Here is a 23,411-nt window from a genome sequence, read left to right as displayed (position 1 = left end):
AGGAGGATTTTTTTTCTGCAGGCAACTTACTTACCACTTCCAACAGGACCACTACAACCACATAGATACAGTATCCCTGGCCTTTTTCTCTGACTGTGACTGCATTTCTTGGATCTCTCTCTGCTTCTAAATTGATCCCTTAACACATCACTTAGTCCACTCCACTATCACATCTGCACCACACATAGTCATTTGTAAGTGCTCCTACGTAATTCGCAAGTCGCAGCACGCCCCAGGCCGTAGAGGACTGGGATGGCCCCAATGATGAAGCATGTCACCAAGGGGCAACCCTGGTGAGTGAGGGGACACCTAGAAAACAAGCAATTTCTCCTTTTCTATCTACTATACCTTCCAGACCAACCCCACTGAGTGTTGTTGTGAATGGATTTATAGTGACCAGCAAGGCTCTCGGGTATCTGGCTAAGTACAAAGACCTTATGTTGAATATCGTTATCAATAATTCCACACAGGCCCTGTACTGTCGCATTCTTTCTATTCTTCCACAGTTGTCGAATGTACTACTTACTTTTCACTGACATGTATGCAGTAGTGCATGCACTTTCAAAGATTGATGGATAGGTTTGTACCCAAAGATTTGTTTATGTTCACAATTGTTTGTCTATGCTGTGCTATTTTTTCTTGTCTCCCAAAACCTTTCCCAAAAACCCCCATACCCATCCATTTTTCAAACCCTAACCCTCTTCCCCCGGGCTGTGTGGTTTTGATTGATCTGTGACTAAATGACAGCAATAAATCCACACACTTGCTGGGGAGGATAAGGTGATAGCAACAGGCTGGTGAAGAAATCCGAGGATATATTCTTACTCTGCTTGACAAAGAACCATTGCTAATGTGAAAGAACTTCAACCGAATTACTAGTTATACTTTACCATTTGTTAGGCTACAATGTGGCACTGTTCTACTGTACTTCTGTCACCTGCTATATTCTCAGTTGTACCGTTGAATTGCTCAGGAGGACAAACCAGATTTCATTTTCTTTTTTTTCATAGGCATGCAACTGCCACTGTGTCACACCACTAGTACCACCGCTATGAGGAAATTTTATCCGACCAAGATTGCCAACCATATTCGCTGTCTCCCGTGGAGCCAGCCCTGGGTCTAGCCCTACTTTCAAACACAAATTACAGGTAAGATAAGCGTTTGGTGGTTTGGGGGTATAATGGAGTATTAGTACGAGAGACGAGAGACTGAAGGTAGTACTACTAAAGTCCTAGGACTCTTGGATTCACTTCGTCTGTGAGAGGCACTTAGTGTTGAAAACATTTGGGCATTTACACTTAAAGGAAGAAAATGGAACTAAACTTTCAGGAAAACAAAGTCAACGTTAAACCCCCACCCACCAGGCAAGCAGTAAGAAACGGGTATGCTCAGATAAAGTTTGAAAAAGTATATTTATATCCCTAACAAAATAATCTCCCGCAAGACCCTCCCTAACCCCAACGATTGTCCTTCAAAAGTCCCCAAAAACCCAACTCCCAATTCCCACCCCCCAAAAGTCTCTAAAAAAGGGGCAAGGGACACTATGGGCGGATGCTGTCAACTTTTTGGGCCAGGGCATCATGCTCCTGGCGGAGCAAGGCGTGCTCTACGCGGAGCCCCTCCAACTGGTTGGAAAAGTGGTGGAGCTCCTGCTGGAGGCGGGACACCATCAGGGTACTGCGGCGCAGGCGTGCCTTCAATGCCTTGTAGGTGCAACGGCTGTGAGAGGAAGCTGTAGCTGTTGTCCTTGCTACTCGGCGGTGGCGTTTGGCTTTGGCAGCCCGGCTCAGTCTGGGTGGACCACTGTGCTGGGTGGCACTGGCAGCCCGTGGGGGAACGGAGGCCGATGCAGACGACGTAGCTGTTGTGGTCGACTGCACACTTTCTTCGTCCTCCAGGGCCACCAGCCGCCGATATTCGGCCACAGTGGCATCGATCCTCCGTTGCCGGGCCGCTCTAGCCAGCTCCTTCCTCCTTGTTCGTTTGGAAGGAGAACCTATATGAAGAAAGAAAGACATAGTCTGTAACCAATGCTCCTTAAGATTAACTCAATCATTCAGCAGAAATTTGTGTTGCACTACAACTAGCAACTTGCAAACGCATTACATAACTATTGAGGCCAGTATCTATCTAACCTCACACTTCTTCATCCTTGCTCTAACATTCGTGGGAGTTTAAGGAACAAATTCTACGAGCACTATGGACTTCCATTAGAGTCGACTATGAAAGTACACCAGTCTTATTCTTCTTCTTGTCTCTTGTTTTGGAAAATTGGTACGTTATCTTCTGCAAGCCGGCATAATGCCAGCGCAGTAAACTTGCACCCGAGAAAAAGAGACGCACGCCATGAGGAGTGACCTAGACTTGCGTTGCGTTACTGTACCCGTCCAGTACATGCAGGTGGTGAAGCTCTTACTTTTCTATTACGGGTGGCACTGAGAATACTCTGTTACAACTCAAGGGCTACTCCTTAATTAATTTAACTTTCACCCTACAGTGGAAATGAGTACTAGAAATGGAAAATTGAAGAAGATAAATAATCTGATTATCTATCACTTCAAATGGGATGTTTTTGCTTACATATATGGGATGACTTTTGGTGCTTTGCTTTTTATTGAGTGACCAGTGATACATCCACACATGAATGACTGAGTACTACTAAACTTATTAAGAGAGGTAGGGAGTGGCCACCGTAATAACCGGATCTATGCAGTGCTTGCAATACAAACTACTGCTACTATTGATGGTAGTATTTGGACAAAATTAAAAGTTCTTTTCCTTGCCTTTCCTACACTGGAACGGACGTGCGGGTGCAGTGTTACATGCTCTTCAAAGTTACACTTAGTTCATCCACTGACCGTCTACTCTCTCTAGATCATGGGTACTCACAAACTTTCTCTCAGGGGCTACATTTACAGTGTAGTTTGGGGCCGAGGGCCGCACTGGTGGGGGCGGAGTCAGAGGGGGCGGGGCTAAAGCAAAACGATAACTTGTGACCATGAGGTTGCACACAGGTCCCTGCAGCAGATGCCCTCACCCACTGAGCCACCAGACCCAGCATTTACATACATCTCTCTCCCTCCTGCTCTCCCTCCTGCCCTCCCTCTCCATCTCTCTCTCCCTCCTGCCCTCCCTCTACCTCCCCCTCTGTCATCTCACTGTGTGTGTGTCTATCTGTGTCAGCCTTCAGCCCGGGTTGAGACCGCTTCCTCAACGCGCACACACAGACAACAACACCAAAGTACTTAACAGGTCTTTAAAAGACCATTAACATATTATTGAGGCTTTGTTTGTTGTAGCGCCCCTGCTTCTCCACCCTGACAATCACTGCTTGCCCGGCCCCACAGAGGCTTTGTTCTATTTCACCTCTTTGTGGCCTTGCATCTCCACTCTGCTCTGTGGGGGCCGGGGGAGCAGTGATTGTCTGCAAGGTCTGCGCACCGCCAAGGAAGGCTTGCCGGGCCACCACCGGCCCGCGGGCCGTACTATGAGTACCCCTGCTCTAGATACACATATGCTATCTAAGAGTCAGATAGTAGCATGATCCAGGTATATGGACACATACAGTTTCTGTGTCACCCACCCAGGCTGTTGTCCTTCCACCCATCATTGCTTCATCATTCACCCAGCCATGCATCTCATATTCTTGCCTTCCCAGCTAGTCTTCAATCTCAATAAGTAAGGAATATATAAGAGCTTACCTCTGGCCGCCACCACCACCGTCTCAACTCTCACAGCCGCCGCCTTCTCCCCTGAAGAATCGCCCTCCGCCTCCGTGTCGAGCACCACCACCTCCACACTGGCCCCGCCACCAGATGTTCCACCTACAAAGTACATTTAAGAATGTTAGAATAAAGCACTCACTAGTCTTTGGTCTAGGAATGAAGACATGTGAAAACAATGTAATTTGTGACTGTCTACGTTAAAGTTAAAAAAAATGTCCCTTTTTCCAGGGAAGGTTGTCTTGCTGCACTTTTTGGCACAACTGATGAAGGCTGTTTTTTTAACACGCACCATTTTTCTCCACACAGACAGAAGATGGACTTCTAACAACAAGATCAAGTTGAAACCAGGTGAGAGCTCGGCTCGACCACAAGAAATGTCTTCAATTAATCGTCAGCACTAACCACTTTTCCATTATCAGTTAAACGTTTAGTTTTATTATGACTTCATTTTAATAAATGTGTTTACTTTTAATAAAGCTTTTAAACTTAAATACAATCTGTGTATTTTGGTCCAGACTAGAGTGACTGAGCGAAAGGTTTTGCAATTTTTGCAAGCATGAGTCCAGATAGAACACTTCAAAAGACATTATGGACAATCCCAGAGGACTGCACTAAGTTGATAGAGCTATTGCTGACTAGAATCATGGGAGTTTCGCCAACCGTGCAATCTTAGTTAGCTACACAGACAGACTAATAAGAATAATCTAGTAATACCACAGGGAGTCATAGTAGAGGCAGGATAAGAATTTAGATACAGTCTACAAGAAGAGCAAAGACAATTTTGAAAAAAGTCAAATGAGGAACGCTAGGAAAAATAGGTACTAGTCTAAAATGAAAACTTACTGGGGCCAGCAGAGGAGCCCTCGCCTGCCCGATCCTGGCCCTGTTGAACAGCATCTGCCGCCTGCTTCTCCTGTGTCCTCCTCTCGCCCCTGGGGGGAGCTGACGTACAACATGAAAGAAAGAACAGAAAACATGGATGATTGTTGCTTGTCAATGTCAACCAAATCAAACATTTCAAAAGAACAATAACAAAATATTTCCGCGAAATTATATTGATTAGGGTTAGTTTTCATTTATTTGCGGACCTGTGACTTCGAAAGTCACGTAACTCACTAAACAAAGTACTGAAACGTACACCTAGGACTGGCAGGCAGCAGTCCGCAGGCAAGACGCAAAGTGACAGACAAACTCCATTGTGATTTCAGTCAGATCAGTGACAACACTAACAGTTGCCTGCTACATTACCAGTCATTGAAATAGTCAAACTATCAATCCACCGCCACTATTTTTCTTATTGTCAGGGGTACAAAGGAAGGGGCAGATTTAAGCCCCTTGCGGCTCTTTTGCGCCGTTCTTGCGTGACTTTTGTGACGCAGCAGCTAAACAAAAAAGGGCGCCATGGTGCGGCGTATAATATTATAACAACGTGACGCATTTGGGAGATGCATCCCGTTATAAAGCCCTGCGCCATCAGGGGGCGTTCCGGCGCAAGGGAGGGCATTCCTGCGCTGGAACACATCCTAATAGTGGCTGAGGGAAATCTACAAAATTTCAATCAGTCACCTTTAGGACAATGATGCGTCACACAAACCCTGCACCTGCTTGAAGCAGACGTACGGCTTGACCCAGCATTGGGGAGATAGGGTACCCCAGAGCATTGCTGGAGCTGCGCCATCGTTGTGACGCAACTCCAGCAGTAAAGCTTCGGTGACGTTTTGGGCCCATGGTGCGCCGCATTGCAAATACGGCGCACCATGTTTGGTGGTGGTAGCGGGCCGCACAATTAATGGCGCATCCCTGCTACTTTGCAGGGATGCGACGGTAATTGCAATTCTGCCCCTTAGGGGCATACTTACTTACGCGTTCTGGCGCATCTCCAGAGATGCGCCAGATCAAATGCGTCACGCAAAACTACCCTTGCGACACGGCAGATGCGCCTCATTTACAATGCGGCGCGCCCTGGCGCAAGGGTAGGCACTTGCGTGACGCATCTCGTCACGTAAGAGCGGCGCATCGCTGGAGTCACGTCGCCAACGCAATGCAACTCCAGTAATGCTCAGGGCCACCCAATACTTAACATGCTGTGTCAGTCCTTTAGCCTGCTTCGAGCAGACATAAGGAATTGAATTGACGTAGCAGCGTCGCAGAAGTGCCTGCGTTAAATCTTGTAGATTTCACGCAGGCAATTTTGCGAGGCGCACAGCCGCCGGACCGCCCACCCTGCGTACTAGGAACGCACCCATTGTGGTGCAGGCCCATGGCTTTATAACGTGACGCATCTCCCTAGATGCGTCATGCTGTAAATGACTCGCAGGGATGCGGCACGTTTACGCCGCTGTTGCGTCACGCAAGGCAACGTAAACGTGGCGCAAGGGGCTTGTAAATGTAATCTGCCCCCTAGTGTCTAGCATTACGCAGTTCTGTAAAGTACACTCATACATAATAGTTACTCAGGCCAATGAGACCACGAAATAGAAAACAAATAAGCATAGTAGCAACGCCACTGAGAAGGAGAGCAGTGCACCTGAAATGCACAGAAGATTTTGAAATATAATTTAACTACAATGTAATCGTCATCAGCGGCATTATTGGCTTGCTCCATGTAAAAAACAAATATTTGCAATACAACAACACAGAGCAGGAGAAAACATCATAGTAGTGAGTGATTAAATGGCTACTACTACTCACCAAGCCCGGGGATCTCCAAGCCGAGCTGGTCCAGCAGGTCGGGCTCGCGGTCCAGGAGGTCCGTCCAGCGATGGGTGACCTGGCTGTAGGTGCGCTGGACCCCGTAGAGGTGGGATATGGCCCAGCACACCTTCTCCCACCGCTTCCGACGCTCCCGCATGTTGTAGTCGCCGGCCGCGATCCTGCCGCCTCCCGCGATGGTCCTGGGCAGGCGGCGCTGGACGAAGTAGACCAGCGCGCCCACTTCCTCCGGGCTGAATATCTCCCGTCGCGTCACCTGCTCCCCCCTCAATCTCCCGCATGCTGTCCTGGCACTGGGTCCAGCACTACTCCCCGCCGCCGCTGCGGCCCTCAAGTGCCTGGGCAGCTTCACGGCGCCTGGCTTGACCATGGTCTGGGCAGGTAAGGTAGGACGAAGTAGAAAATTAAGAAAGAATAGGATAGGGAAGAAGAAAAGAAAAGAGTTTAAAAAAGTAGTTTAAAAGTAAAGAAAAATAGCAGAAAAGACAAAAATATACAGCTAGGAAAAGAGAGGGATAGATAAGAAGCAAAATCGTAAAAAAAAAACTGAAAACAAGCAAAGGATGGCAAAGATACCAAGAGGATTAAACACCATGCCCAGACACAGGAAATGAATGAAAAACAAGATGGCCGGCGCCCGTTCACGAGCGCGAAAGTAAGTTCGCGCGAGATTTTCCTTGCGATCTCGTGCGAACCTCTAGATTTCCCGCGCGATCTCGTGCGAACCTCTACTCGCAATGCGCTTACTGCGCGAGATTATACATAGCGGGCGGAAACGGAAATACGTCACGCAAACAAAATGGCCGCGCCCGTACTCGACCTTGGGGTAAATTCGCGTGTTGCGCTGCAAGCGGCTCGCGAATACTGCAAAAAAACTCACGAAACAACAAGCCGCAAAAAAATAAAATGCTCATTCGCACGAATTGGCGGCTTCCGCGGTCGGTTTCGCACGACGCCGCGCCCCGCGAATAGCGCGAAAAAAAACGAAAAACGATTTCAGCAAAAGCAAAAGCAATGAGCAGGTGCAAAAGGTCAACCTCATGATTTGTAACGATTCTTTGTAGTGCTTCCTGAGGGGGCCCTCCAGAATTCGGTTGCCTGCTTGCAACTATTGTGTGACCCTGCTCTGACCTTAACTGTATGCCACAAAGGTCCTGATTTACAGCTAAAGGAGCAGACAAGCAGGTGCCAGGCTGGAACTTGAAATTCTTTCAGTGACACATTAATTAGCCCCTAATTCATTATTGTCAGTTGGGGCAGGGCAGGTGTTGTTAATAAACTAACCCCAAATTAATTCATGTCAGTTCAAGCAGGGCAGGTGGGCTTGCTTTTCCCCCCCATCTTCTACAGTGATGATGAACCAGAGGGTGGCATTGATGTAACAGAGGGTGGCATGGGTCAAAGAGAGGGTGCCAGTGGTGAAACAGAGGGTGCTGGGAGGCTGTGATGATGAACCAGACGTAGAAACAACATAGTCGTGACCGTTGCGAGCCGACAAGTAAGTTCGCAATTGCGAACTAGTACCAAATCCTCGCGAACTGGCAGAAACAATTGCGAACACACAAAAAAAAAAAATCCGCAAATTCGCGGGAATTCGCGGATTTTGCGGATTGCGAGTTCGCAAATCCGCAAAATTCGCGAACGCGAGATCCGCAAAATTCGCCCATGGTTACCAATAACCCCTATTGCTGTAACAAGTAAGCCCCCCACTGCAGGATTGCTGAGATGTCATTGAAGGCCACCCGCTTTCTCAACCACTCTGCAAAGGGGCCTCCTGGTTCACTACTGGTTGAGGGATGAAGTACCCTTGGCTGCTGAGGGTCAGTGGGGTCAAGAACCCCTATGGTTGCCACAAGTAAGTTCCCTACAAAGGGATTGCTGAGATGTTGTCAGAGGCCTCGCCCACTTTCTCAGCAAATCTGCAAAGGGGTGTCCTGGTGTACTACTGGTTGGGTGATGAAGTGCCCTTGGTTGCTGAGTGTCATTGGGGGCCAAGAACCCCTATTGTTACCACAAGTAAGCCCCCCACAGCTGGATTGCTGAGATGTTATCGGAGGTCCTGCCCCCTTTCCTAACCAATCTGCAGAGGGGTCTTCTGGTGTACTGCTGGTTGGGTGATGAAGTCCCCATGGCTGCTGAGGGTCATTGAAGGCCAAGAAAGCCTATTCACAAGTAAGTCCCCCACAGCGGGACTGCCGAGATGTCGTCAGAGGCCCGCCCCCTTTCTGAATCATTCTGCAAAGGGGCCTCCTGGTGCACTACTGATTGGGAGATGAAGTCCCCTTGACTGTTGAGGGTCGTTGGGGGCTAGGAACCCCTATTGTTGCCTCAAGTAGGATCCCCACCACAGCAGGATTGCTGAGACTAGGGGTGAGTGCACCAATAAACTCCGCTCCACCAATGAGTTGGTAGAGTTTTTGCCAAATTCCACGTTCCACGCAGATTGCGGAGTGACAAAACTCCGCCCACAGAGCAGTTGCTACCACCCACCCCTACTCAACGCCTGGTCAACAGTCGATTGGCCAAATATGTATAGATTATGCTTGCCACTCAAAACGTGTGCATCCTTGATTCCCTTTAACCTGTTGCCTTTGCCTGACAATGAAAGTGATGGTGGTGAAGTAGAGAATGACTGTCTCAATGTCACAGAACTATGCACCAAGCCAAGACAAGATATTTAAGATGAGTCGTTGACAGAGCCCAATTTAATAATGTCTGTTGATGGGTAATATCTAAGAGACGATGAGGAAACCCTGAGCACTGCATATGCAGTTTATACAGTTTGTGGGTAGTGGAAGCCTCCTGGCTTCAAGGGGTGTCTTCTGATCAAGTGTCTGCACTAATTGTTCTTCAGTATTGGCTGCTACCAAACGGGAGTGGTGAGGGGGAGAAGGATGCAATTAAAAAAAGGAACTTACCTGAAACGGACGGCCGCCGGCTCCCCTCTATCCTCGTCCTCTTCATTCTTCCTGTCTGGGACTGTAGAAGGAAGCACCCAGGCACACAGGCTCCCCAGAGCCAATCAAAACACTGCAATGAAGCATTGTGATTGGTCTGAGCGCAGTGGTTCGGCGCTCCAACAAGAACAGGGAGTCTGTGCATGTTCCTCACCAGGCTCTGTAATGCAGCCTGGTGGAAACATGCAAAGTGCACATGAACTGTTTGGTCAGCCCAGGAGGGCCAGCCAAACAGTTCTTGCTCACTTAGGGGGTGCACACCACTCCCCCCCCCCTGCTGTGGCGAGCCCCGTCCCGCCCCACCACTGACTGCAATAGGAAAAATAACATGAAATAACGATACGTTATTACATTTTTATTTTTCCTTTTGAGCAGTGGGGCTACGCTCCTCTGCCTTAGCGGAGGAGCTCCCACTGCCGGTTTTACTAGAGCTTGCTGTATTTCTGAACAGCTGAAAGTGATAATTTGTACTGATAGTATGGCTTTGGTGTCGTTCATCAATTCGGTCAGTGATGGTCAAAGAGGGCATTCATGATGTCATCTGTATCCCATATTCCAAATAGAGAACATGCATTGCAATTGCCTGCCAAAATTGGCATTGTGAAGTGCTCGGCCCTTAGACGTGGAGATAACTATGTGACCATTGGCAACTGATACACTGATGACGTTGCAAGGTATTGTGCTCATGGGGCCCGAACCTTTAAAGGTGGATATGTAAATAAATCTGAAGAGCAGACCAATTGTAACCTTTTGTTAACAACAGTTGACACTTGGGAAGAAGTGAAAAGTTTGCAGGAGTAAGTGCCTGAGGCAGAACAGCAGAGTTGGGTAAAAGCAGGTTGTGTTAAAAGAGAAGATGACTTTTGGGTTTCAGCAGATGGAAGACCTGTATTGCCAGATAGCTTGCTGTCTCAGATGGCTAGACATTTTCATGGTCTGCACATGCTGGGAGGGATGCCATGGTCAGATTATTTCCACAGATCTGGTTTAACCCCTGATAGAGGTTGATGGCTGAAGGATTGTGTCACAGATGTGTTGCGTGTCAACAGATGAATGTAGGTAAAAGAACCACAGTGGCACTAAGCCACATAGGAAGATCAGGAGGGCTATTCAATAGGATGCAGCTGGACGTTATTGTGATGCCTGTATGCAACAGGCTGAGATATGTCATAGGGACAGTTTGTATCTTCTCGCATTGGGTTGAAGCATACCAAACTAGGAGAATGATAGCCCCAGAGTTTTCAAGTTGTTGAGAGAACTGATACCCAGGTACGGTTTCCCAACTTCACTGGAGTGAGACTGAGGAAACTGTTGTGTGAAGCATTACAAGTGGAGAAAAGTCTGCATTGCAGTTATCAGCCTGAGGCTTCAGGCATAGTTGAGCAGGTGAACAGAACGTTAAAATCCAGGTTGGCCAAAGTGTGTGCGTCAACATCTCTGAAGTGGCCTGATGCTTTGCCCTTTGTGTTAATGAGTCATAACAGCATTCCTGATCGAAGTACATGATTGTCCCCAAATTAAATCCTCATGGGCCAACCAATGAGACTGCCAGCATTGTCTCCAAATGTGCATGTGAACATTATAGGTGGCATTATTCTTGATTACTGCAAAGGACTGACTGATGTGGTACATTCTGTGTTTCACCAGGTTGGAACTGCTGCTGCCCCACCACATCAGGAGCAGTGCCGTGACCTCAGAAATGGCGACTGGGTCTTGGTGAAGAAACACGTTTGGAAAACGCTTCTGGAACTTCGATGGTGAGTACCTTTTCAGGCCATCCTTGTGACAAACACTGCTGTTAAGGCGCAGAGTGGAGTATCCCCTTTATGATGTGACAGTACCTCTTCCAGAATTGCAGACCACACCTGAAAGGAAGCGGGAAGAGGTTGAACACATTACAGAAATTCATGAAGAACCTGAAACAACCCCTTCCAGGCCTGGGAGGGGTCTTGATGATTCGACATCTGAGATTGAGACACACACATCGTGGCCTGTGGCACTGACTGGGCCAGATCCAGACCCTGATGAAGAAACTAATGATGTGTCAAACTGAGTGGGTGCTGGAGACAGTTGGCTGAGAAGGCAAGAGGGAGAGAGACTAGGTCTGTCTGTAGAGTGTGTGCCCTCCACTATCCCAGCGGATACTGAAGATTCTTGCCTGAGTGACAGTGAGGTTGAATGATCTGCACTCAGGAGATCAAAAAGAGCCAGAGTACCCTGTTGGAAGTACTCAACCCCTGAATGGACATACTTTGTGGCATTTGACAGCAATTGTGGATTTTGGGATTTGGAGGATAATATTAAGATTCCAATTGAACCTCTGGCAATTTAAGCTTGTGACTGAACTGTGCTTTTAATTTGCTTTGCTATTAAATAATCTTACATGATTTGTCACTGGCAGGATCTCTAAACTGAAGTTTGATCTGTGCTTTAATTAGAGGCAATAGAATGAAGTTTGTTTAAATGAATTCAGAAGATTCCCTAGGCCCAAGCCTGCAGAAGGAGCGTAAAGGTGTAATTTAGAAGTAGACGGAGTAGGGTTAGGGAAGACTCACAAAGACTTTGTAAATAATCTCATCATACAATTTATGAACTTTGTTTTGTCATTGGCACAAGTAGAAACGTACAGAAGAAATCCATTTGCTGCTATTTTCTATTCAACGGTCTAAGTTAGTGAAGTTATGGAAACTAGAAACCCTGATAGACGGAGTCTTATATTATCTGGTGTTTGAATAGCTATACTTGCTTGACTAATTGTTTTGCTTTTAAGATTGTATTCACCCACACTTCCCAATACAGCTGAATATAGATCTAAGACTACCTCTAGAACCCTGATTCCTACTGACAGTAGACTACATACATTTGATTTTAAGACATTACATATAGATTTTTCAAGAGGAGATCACTCCTCAAATGCTTGTTTTAAGTTGCTTTATGAATAATTTGACTCTATGGATGCTAAGGACTGCTAGGTCTATATGGAGAAGGGATTACCTATTATCACATTCTTCTTACATATGATGTTACTTGTAGCAAGTTAATGAGCCTTTTGTATGAAAAAGGACATTTCTAGTATTATTTTTCAAACTATGATTTAGTGCTTTCTGAAGTGCCTTTGTTTAAACATTTGAATCACCACTCGAAAGCTGGAAATCACACAATAAATATGGAAAGGACTGATTGTAATCAATTTTTTTAATGTGCATGAAATAGATTTTTTTATGGGAGGACAGGAACCCATTATTTCTGGAGTTTATTATGTTCATGGGGATCATGCATATTTTACATTGACCTGACGATGGTATGGCACGTTACTTGGCAATAGTCTTCCTGAAGATTTATTATAGAGAGCAAAAAGAAGCAGCAGTGGTTCTGAAATAGTTGTAGACATATTTGGTGCACTGATTCCTTCTGTAGGAGTAGTTTTGAATGATCTCAAAATAAGGAAGTTGTCCACTATACTTGAGAAGTTAGTTAATAATACTGAAAATTCATTGTTAACCATGGACACTGAAATAATAGTCGTTTCGTTTGATAACTTTATTGCGGTCATAGACCATAAAAGCACAGATAAAATATGTACATACACGGAATAAAATACATAAATAATTAAAAAATACATGGTTAAAACGTTATTAAACAGTAAGTTATCAAAGTAATGGTATCAAAACATCCCAGTAAATCACAGATTGTCGCAATTCATTCAAGTGAGCCTTCTGCGCCACATACCATATAAAAAACGGGATACCGCAAACACAATAGAGGGGGAGGTGTCATATCTTAAAATTCTGACAGCTTGTGCACATTGTCTTAAACCAAGGCTTCTACATAACGGTGCCAACCAGCATCTCTTTATTGTACTGTAGGCTGGGCAGAGGAATAAGACGTGAACAATATCCTCTTTGGTGTTATTACAAACTGGGCGAATTCCCTCTTCTTGTCCATTCCATTTGCAAGTAAATGCCCCAATAGGTAGACAACCATGTCTTAATTGTGCGTAAAGTTTTCTTGCAAGGGGAGGCTGTATTAAGTCCAAAAACTCCTCCCTCTTAGACACAAGTTTTACCTGCAAAAATTCTGCAGACAGACTGCCCAGCGTTGTCGAGCTATGCAGAAGGCTTAGGTTGTAATGTCTCAGGGAAGCCAAGAGCTCCATTCTCTTCACTCTCGGGCAGCTCACCTCCGGGGTCTCCCATAATTGAGGCATACCAATTTGATGTACAAGGGCCTTGATATGGGCTAGCCAGGGGATATTCTTGGTCTTTAGGTGCCCCAGACTGCTGCGAATTCAACTCTATAATCCTCGAGCTCAGGCACTGTCCAGAGCCTTCTCCAATACAGGAGAGGTCGGGTGGCTAGCAGTTCTGAGATGGACTCTAGGCCTAGATCTAGTCTCAAGGGTGTGAGCGGGGTGCTCTGGGGGAGGCCTATCAGGTTCTGCATAAAGGCCTGTTCCACCTTGAGGAGGCTTGGTGTACTCTTATGGCCCCAGAGTTCTGCACCATACATCACAGCTGGTCTAGCTTGCGCCCCATAGATCTCAAGGGCTGGGGCAACTGGCTTAAACAGGGTTGTTCTATGGAACTTGCCAATGCCCCCTCCGATCTGCGCCAACCTCAAAGCAGATTTGGATACTTGTGGGCCCCAACCAAAATCTTCAGTCAGGGTAACCCCCAAGTATATAAAGGCTCTCACCCTTTCGAGCGGGACGCCATTTAATACCGGGTTAGGGCGAGTTCGCTTTGGGGGATGAAAGATCATAAACTTCATATTTGCTAAGTTTATCTCCAATCCGGTCAGAGCGCAAAAGGATACACAAACCATCCAGGACCCTCTGGATACCTGATGTTGTTCGAGACAACAACAGGGTGTTGTCTGCGAACATCAGAGCAGGTACATGGCCAGTGGCCAACCAAGGAGCATCACTGTCCCTGACCCTTTCCAGTTCACCCACCAGGCCATTTATATAAAGACTAAAGAGCGTCGGAGCCAGGGCGCAGCCCTGGCGTACGCCTCTGGTCATGGGGAAGCGGGCTGATAATTCCCAGTTCTTCCCGCATCTCACCTTGGCATAGTTCCCTGCATGGAAGCGCATCAGGACATCTAGCAGATAGGGTGGGAGGTCAAGTTCTTTCAGTACCCTCCATAGGCTTTCCCTAGGGACAAGGTCGAAGGCAGCCCGCAGGTCTATGAAGACAAGGTAGAGGCTGCCACCCTCTACTCTTGCTGTCTTCCAAAAAAGGACCTGGAACCTAAAAATTTGGTCCAGGGTCGAGATTCCAGCTCTGAAGCCGGCCTGTAGGGTAGTCAGTATTTTTTGCTCCTCCATCCACCCCAGCAATCTGTCCAGAAGGACTCGGCCCATTAGCTTCTGTGAAGTATCCAGGAGACTAATCGGCCGTTAATTTGATGGCACTAAGGGGCAGCCCTTCTTGAAGATTGGCACAATCTCGGCTCCTGCCCAGGTGTCCGGTAATTTGGCTCCCCAAAGGACAGCATTGAATAGAACAGCCAAGAACGGTGCCCAGATTTTTGGCTGGGAGTGGAAAAGGTCTCCTGGTAGTCTGCCTAGGCCTGGGGCTTTGTTAGGTAGTTGCCTGGTGATCGCCAATTCCACCTCTTTAACTGAGATGCTCTCGGTGTCTCCAGGGCCCTCCCTTGCCTTGGCGTCCCACTGACCTAACAGTAGCCCAAGTCCAAGGCCCCCCGCAGTCGATACTCGTGCGGGGGGTCTGGGGCTCGGGACATCCCGAGGGCATCATCTGTCACCGCTATCTCTGCCCCATTTAGGTGTTCACTAGTATCAGTCTCAGGGCTGGTGTAAAGCGCAGCAAAGTGCGCCTCCCAGACTGACGGAGCAATGTTTGGTTGAAGAGACTCCCCTCCCTCTTTCACACCAAAGTTAACTAATGCCCAGAATAATTGCTATAAGGTCAGAATCACCTTGCATTAGATAGTCTTCTCACGAAGGAGGGCGGTGTCTGCAAGATGTTGAAAGTTCAGTAATGCAGTACCTACATACCTGACAAAGGTGAAGAGGTAAAGGGATACATTAAGACTATTACAGACTTAAAGGGAGATTTAAATGAGTTGGAAGCTACAGGTTCTTGGGAAGCAATTGGAAATGGATTTACTGCAGTAGACAAGTGGTATGGAAAGCTTGGAAATGGGGTATTGGGTTCCATTTTGAGGCCACTTGTGATCGTTGCCCTTTGTGGAATTTGTCTGTTAGTAATCCTTAAGGGGTACAAGTGTATAAAAGTGAAAAGGAAGGAACAGGAAAGAAGATGAATAAGAAGAAAGCATGTAGAACTGGAAGAAAGTCAGTGTAACTTTTATGAAATACTTAGAAAACTCTAGACAAAAGATGTAGAAAAATTCAGGGTTTTGCCTGATCTCATCTGATAAGATTCATATGTTAAATGTAATGGCTAACATCGCAATTAGAGGGGGGATTGGAGCAGCTCAATTCAGTCTCCATCCTCACACGTCACAAATATGAAATTTAATACTCGCATTTCTGACATTTTATTCACTGTGTGCCGTAACTTCATTAACTTGTGTGTGAAACATTTAATGTATTCATGAAATTTATTCATTGTATGGATTAAAGATTTGAACACTAATGTTCAGTTGAAACATATAAACGTACTCTTTAACTCATGTTTTATATATTATTTAAGTTACATGTGTGGATGCATAACCATGCATAGGAAGTGCATATTAAATGCTTATTTAAACTTAGCCTGGCTACAGGTCTCAATTGAAATCTAGTTTGTTTTGCCAGCATATTCTCTTTTTTTGTTGCAGGTGTATCATCATGAATCTGGTTAGTTAGAGAAAGTTTTATTGGTTATATTAGAGAATTTATGGTCGAAAGAGGCCTTCTGTTTATTATGTACCAGGACAGAGACATGTTCAAATTTGAGAATTATAGTTCAAGTATCATCATGGGAAACTGAAGGGTTGTTGCAGATGCATTTGAGTAATGATCCATTTAAATGTTTCACATGTTAATAAAGTTAAGGCACAAAATGAATATAATGTCAGAAACCAATTAAGTAACGATTTAGTTGGCTGGTGGTGGTGTGAAAGGGGATAAGGATGTTTTTGAATCTCTTGTTACTGGCAGAGAGGTTCCCTTTAGACTTCAAGAGGTACAGACCTTTCTGCGTACCTTATTCTTGCAAGCATGAAGCTTTATGATAAAGACTTATTTCCTTGTTCTAAGACTTCTACTAAAGTCTGAGCTTGCTGACACTTTCTATGCTCCCTAATTAGAGACACTTAATAGATGATCCTATATTTGACATAGGTTTAGAAGAGAGAATAGAAGTTTCTTTATGGAACACTTGCTTGCTTTAATCTATTTCTTTATTGTTGTGGCTATCTGTATTCTGTGTCTCATTTTATTGTGCCCCAACTTACTAAGTCATTTCAGCTTATCTGCTGTATTGCTGTACCTAATGAACCTATAAATGTTTTGCATATATACTGAATTCATTGGTAATTCAAAATAAAACCCTTTAACCATATTTTGTGATTTCTGGTCCTTATTGGGGCATTGCATTGGCTTCACAATTTAGAAATGTATTGTTGATGTCTTCTCCCTGTCAATGCTTCACAACAACCAACAAAGGTGCATTGTTGATGTCTTCTCCCTGGCAATGCTTCACAACAACCAAAAAAGGTGCATAAGACCAATGGGGGAAGATTGTTAACAACTTGACTAAGAGATTACGTTGTAAGGGACGTTGCAAGGCCGAGCGCTCTTTCAACTGTTTCTTTCTTGCTGGCACTGTGGTCCCTGAAGCTCAGTTAGAAGCCCTAGGTGAGTCGATCACATCCAATGGTGATTCCAGTGCAGGATTGCACTCTTTTTCTTTTCCCGGTTGCCCCATGTCCTACTGCATGTCTTTTGTTGCACTGATACATCCACATAGGTATTTGGGGACAGCAGGCTTGTTCAGTGACTCCCCAACATGGAACCTGACAACATCCCAACTATCCCTCTGTACTGTGTCTACCAGAATTATAGTTAGAAAATGTCTTGGTGGGAGAAGGGTCATTCCCTACAAACACTAAGTTAAAAGTGGGAGTCCTATTGAAAGCTCCGACCAGTCCTTCATTTTCTCTATGCAGACCCAGTGCTACCTATTTTGATTTTAAGCAACTTGCGCTTAAGCAGGCGGTTTAGATTTCCCCATCCAAAAACTCATTGAAAACACATGACTTCAGTCTATGTTGGAAAGTAGCAAAGAAATGAGAGGAAGGTAAGTGGTGGCCTGGACTACTTTTGTGTTGGACTTGGTAAATATTACAGGGATATCACCTGAGCATCATATACAATCAAGAACCCCAGCAGCACTTAATTCCACCCCACCTAAATAGATTTACAAGAAAAAACCTATGCAAGATACTTAATGTCAAAAGGCAAAGCAGGTCCAATTTGAAAACAATAATTCAAGGCCTATGGTAAGGCAACCAAGGAAATTAGCTGTGGTACTCACTGCCTTGTGCTACCCAAAGCTATGGTCTCAATTACTTTCCCTCAAGGGCTGTGTACCATGCTTAAGTACTGCTAAGAAAAAATAGTAAATTCACTCCTTGCCTCCCACACTGACATCACTGACATTTTCTTAGTTCATTGCTGTTCTATGTTTTCTGGTTGTTGAGCTCAAAGCCTTTGCCTGCCTGTCTGCACCCTGATAGGTGAGGGCTGAGGGCTAGCAAAGGTAAGTGACATTTAACTGTGGGGAAGGCCTTGCCGAGCTGAGCTTACCTTGTAAACCGTGTGCAGTAGTTGTCAGCATGGGGTGTAAAATGGCTGGAGCTTTGAAGAGTGTGTCACATTCAGCTCCCATTGGGATCTCATCTCATCTGCAGGAGACAAACGTGCATTCTTTTTTCTTCTTCCATTGACATATGAATGCCGATGAGTGACAGACACCTTTGACTGATGTCCACTTCATACTAACCTGATGCAAGTTATGGCAGATTGCATGAACGTGGGCAAGCTGCAGGTAATGTTTGTTTGTGTATCAGGGAAATCAACAGTAAAAACCGACCCATCAGACCCTAAAAAAGGCCCACAAACAACCACAATAACGGGCCACACAATGACCTGTCAGACCAGCCCCTCGGGCAGTGCCGGATAGCCCTATAGGCCAGTCCAACCCTGCTAGTGAATTGAGAAGACCCTGTACTTGCCCCTAAGCCCCATTCAGAAGAACAAACATTTTGCATGAGATTTGTAAAGCCAGTGAAATAAATGCATTAGTGAAGTCAGCAGGGGAAGACACATCTTTAATGTGAGCATCGCTGCACTTTTCTATGTTCATGTTGCAAAAAAAATAATCAAAGCACCAGCACTGATTGCACAGGTAGCACATCATACTACAAGTACCAGCAGCATCAGGGAAGCATTTCTCCTCGCATTCTGCAGCACACATAGAAAGAGAAAAGTGCCTCAGGGGATTGTGTTTGTGGACGAAGGTGCCCCATCCTGCACAAAAACAATCCTGCTTACAACCCAGGCGCCCTTGCACCATGCAAGAGTGCCTGCGTTGGCGCTAGGCAGCACATTGTGCGCCAGCGCTGGGAAAAGGCTGAATGAGCCGTATTGTGATAAATAGTAAGTAATAATAAATTTATTGTGCAGTTAATTAAAATAGGGCGCATGTGTATCCTTTCCCTGTAACGCAGTGCAGCAAGGTGGCTAGCTGCGCTCCGTCACATTTTGATAAATATGGTTTAAAGTGTGTTGCCATGATCCTGCAAGTGCCAGCGGCCACTCTGGTGGATTCTTGTGGGATGGATCATAAACATAAATAATAACTGCGCCTGCATTACAGTGGCTGGACCGTCCACAATGAAAGCATGTCATCTATCAAGGTCAATTCATTACCGAACTCCCGTAAAGAGGCGCATCAACAAAAGGGCAAACTCAAAACCCATCCAATATACCCCTTGTTTTCTGTTTATGTTCTGACCTGAGCCTTCCAAGGCAGTTAGACTTTCTAGCCATGCCTATAACGGAATGAATCCCTTTGACAAACAGGTGACCAAATAGATGCAAGTGTAGGTTACAAGGGAAATGAGAGAATGCATCTAACCTCTCTCCAGATCTGCCGGCCTCGCGCCATGACACTCCGAACATCCCACGTGACCTTACTGGCCCTTCCTGAGCACAGCAGGGAATTCCCTGAAGTACATTATTGCTACAAAGCTGCCTGAGACGTATGAAAAATACTACTACCTTCCTAACAACCTGCACGTTGTTACCACTTTCTTCACGGCGGAGAGTGACAAATGGAAACATATTTCAAGTATTAGAAATTATACTGACTTTGGAGAATACGTTGGTGACCTTCAGTGCTTGGAAGGGCTGCTCGAGATTCCATTCTGACCTCATCTGTTTTGCAATGAAATGGTAACCATGGAAGCAGCATCACCTCTGGCATCTGGTTACTTCTTCGTACCATGACATCAGGATCAGCAGTTGTATCACTTCCTTTCACCTCCTGCCTGTCAGTTTGTCAGCTTCACCCTGGTAATTCAACTCCATTTCAGGCATTCTTCATAACTTCCGTCTGTTCCCTGTTTGATCCCTTGCCTGTATATTTTGTACTATGGAAAGAGCTTGTTTCTCATATGTAGATAACATTGTCATGGTTGTTCAGTTGTGCCAGGTCCTGCCATGAAACACCTAGTACTGGTATAAGATTAAATGGGGCAGTGACTCATTGCAAGAATATATTTAGCAGCAATAATTGAATTAGATGTGCACATGTCTGAGAGGATCTGTAGTTCTCATACTATGGATGTGTTCTATGCACTTATTTCACACATCTATAGACTGCTCATGGTTAACATAGTTCTCTTCTTGGCAGTCGCCCTGGCTCAGTGCCGGCCAGGCAACTGTTTATAGAAGGACACAGTCTGCAGCAAATAATGCTGCTTTGTACCCAAAGCAAATATTATTGTGGGCATTTTAAGCGACTGGTTCCTCGATTATTAGTGGTAATTTCCACACCCAATCAATACCCCATGGTGAGGTATTTAATGGGTGCAGTAAATATCTACTATTCCAAGCTACCAATTGAAAGTAAGGCATAACATTCACAAAAGCTGTCTCCGCCTCTCTTTCCACTCAGCCAAGACACTCATCCACACACTAGTTTTTAGCAAAAGTGTTGCGGCCTCCTCCTAGCCCCCCACTCCTTTTACCCTTTTACGCTCTCTAAATACTCAAACTATGGACTTTTGGGAAATGTTCAAATTTACAGGCTTTGGAATCGCAAAACATTGCCCAAAAGATTTACAACTGGTACACTGTGATCTTTAAATGTCTTTTTAAGTTGTAATGTACGCTTTGGGACTCATCGAATTGCAAAGAAACGGGGGCATGAAAGGGACTCCCCCTTCATTGGAGATTGCTATGGATTGTATCAATGGTTTGCAGATCAAATTGCGTTGGAGACAAACGACCAGAGCTCTGACACCTGTTACTCTGTTGGGCTGTTGGAGGTCTATGTCAGTGATGGAGGCGGAGTAGTAAAAAAGTGTACACCAAAAACACTCCCTGAATCTGTATTCACTAACTCGCAATCTCCCTCATTATTTCCGCTTACAAATATTGTCTATTAACATTTCCCTTTTTAGTTCAAATGTACTGTCTGATGTAACTTCAACATTACACTTTTGCTTCAAAGCCTCACAAAAAAATAAAAAGGAATATAAGTAGAAATAGTATTTATGACTGTTGTTCTTCTCACTTGTGCCTTAGCAGTGCATTTTACTCAAATGTTTTTTTTAATTGTATATTTTTTCTGGAGTTTTGTGTTTTGATACTTTAGTGATCAGTACTTCTTTTTTTCCAGCTATTTTGCCATCTGAAACACCATTTTTAAAATCAAGTAGTTGCTTTTTCTTCCTTAAGGTGACAAAGTCTGCATACTTATGGCCACATCATAACATGAGTGAAACTATGTGAGGCTTAGATGCTGTAAGGGCCTTATATAGAGTGTGGTAGACTGGATACTCTATCACAAACATGGCGGATATCCCATCTGTGTTACTTTTGAGTTATAAACTATGGCTGTGTAGTGAGCGGATGGAATGTCCTTCATATTTTAATACAGTATCCCATCTTCCAATTCTAAATATGGCCCTAAATTCCGAACTTTGCTATTTTGCAAAAGTCAATTGGCTTAATAAATTTGACTAAGGTGTTCTACATTGATTTGGTAAGCAAATGGAAGGCAGTTCCTTGCAGGCATTAACGTTTCCTTGGAGAACTACTAATTTTTCTATTGAAATTCCATTTATAAATTGTACAAAATTTACCAGGCTAAAGTTAACATTTTTCCACAATTAAAGAGGTTTTTTGATTGCTAATATGACCCCTTTTAACATTAAAACATCTTAATATCCTTGTCCAAAGTGGAGCAAGATTAAATATCTGATAGATGATCACACATTTCCTTAAATTATGCGGTAATTTCCTTCCAGTTATCAAGTAACTGACTGCTGTCTTTCATATGAGAAATTGGTCAATACACTGTAACACCAGCAAAATAATAAATTAGAGAACCCTGCTTTACTCCAAGGAATTAGAAACATAGGCACTAAACACAATAAGTGTAGTTGAAGCTGTCAGTAAAAATTGTAATTGTTGCTGATGTCTGTAATACATTTCTTGAGGCTTTCAAAGTAATAAAAGAAGCAGTTATTGGCACAAAACAACCCGGAGGATCAGAGTCCAGAGGTGGTACAATCAGCTGAGGTATCTGATTGTCTCTGGAGATGCTTCGGTGGAACTGTAGACGCGATGCACTAACTCGACCTGTAAAGTGTGATGTTGTTACCGGTTTTTTGTATACAATATACACTACTGCACTACTCTGCAAAGACTGGTTTTTCCTCCTTTTAATGTCCATGCTTCGTTTAATTTGTGTAATGCTGAAACCTCATCACCACAGACCAAGACAATTGGTTCCGTGTGGCTCTGATTGTTAAATATATGTGCTTTTCAATATGCAAGAAGCACCAACACCCGCAGATGTAACTCAGAACTATCACTCTCATCTGCACTGACACAAAAACCACAGGGTAAAACACTGCCAGGATCAGAAGAAAACAAGGATTGGATGATAAGAGGTAGCTAGGAAAGTGTATTTCTGATTTCTGCTATTGTATACTGTAAACTAAAGGCACACTGCCACTTCACTTGTATAACAACCACTAGAACATCAGTACTTTACTTCCTTATAAGTTGTCTAGTTCCAAGATCCAATTTATGCCAAGTCTGTCCTTAACTCACCCGTAAGACTACATTTAGCAGAATCTTCTCTGTGAAAAGCTCTTTTACTGGTAGTGCAAGAAGAGTATTTTTGGCTGTAATCTTGCACATCTAAATTGAAACAGCTAGCAATTTGAAGAAAAAGCCAAATGCACGCGCAGCTAGTGTCCTAATTCAGATCTGTTGATGCAGGACGTGTTTTAAGGTGGTGTACCATGATTGCTAAACAGCAATTCTTATCCTGTATGCTGGCAGCATTTGCTGCTGTTTGTGCTTTGCCTTGGTTGCCATGTTTTATGCAGTAGATATCCCAATTTTCAGACATTAGCCTAAGTACAAACAATGATACGGAGACGAGTCCATGAATTGTATCACCTAAAGATTAATACTCCCAGGGAACATCTTCTGAAAAGCAACTTTTTTGATAGGAGACACAATCTATTTTTTAACCCGTTCCCAGCGTCGAACGTTCAGCGCCCAGTGCTGAACGTTCGGAGAACGAATGCTGACCGGACGGCCAACGGTCGCGCGCAGCACTGGGGAGGTAGCGCTCGTGACGACCGTTGGCCGACGGCAGCAATTAAAGGGTTAAACAAGGCATGCATACGGGCAAAATACAAACAATAATACTGCTCAATATTGTCACTAGAAAGAAGACAGAGCAAGGACACTCCTCTTATTACCAGATGTCTCTCAATGACATAAAAGGAGGTG

The 23,411-nt window shown here is 44.8% G+C and overlaps 1 pseudogene; it reads left to right on the top strand.

The window, feature by feature from the left end:
- The window catches only part of LOC147683388 (uncharacterized), a 67,082-nt pseudogene that overhangs the window by 25,245 nt on the left and 18,426 nt on the right, over window positions 1–23,411 (top strand).

Source organism: Lissotriton vulgaris, chromosome 11 (assembly GCF_964263255.1).
Source record: "Lissotriton vulgaris chromosome 11, aLisVul1.2, whole genome shotgun sequence".
Taxonomy (NCBI): domain Eukaryota; kingdom Metazoa; phylum Chordata; class Amphibia; order Caudata; family Salamandridae; genus Lissotriton; species Lissotriton vulgaris.
This window is presented reverse-complemented; position numbering and strand designations above follow the sequence as displayed.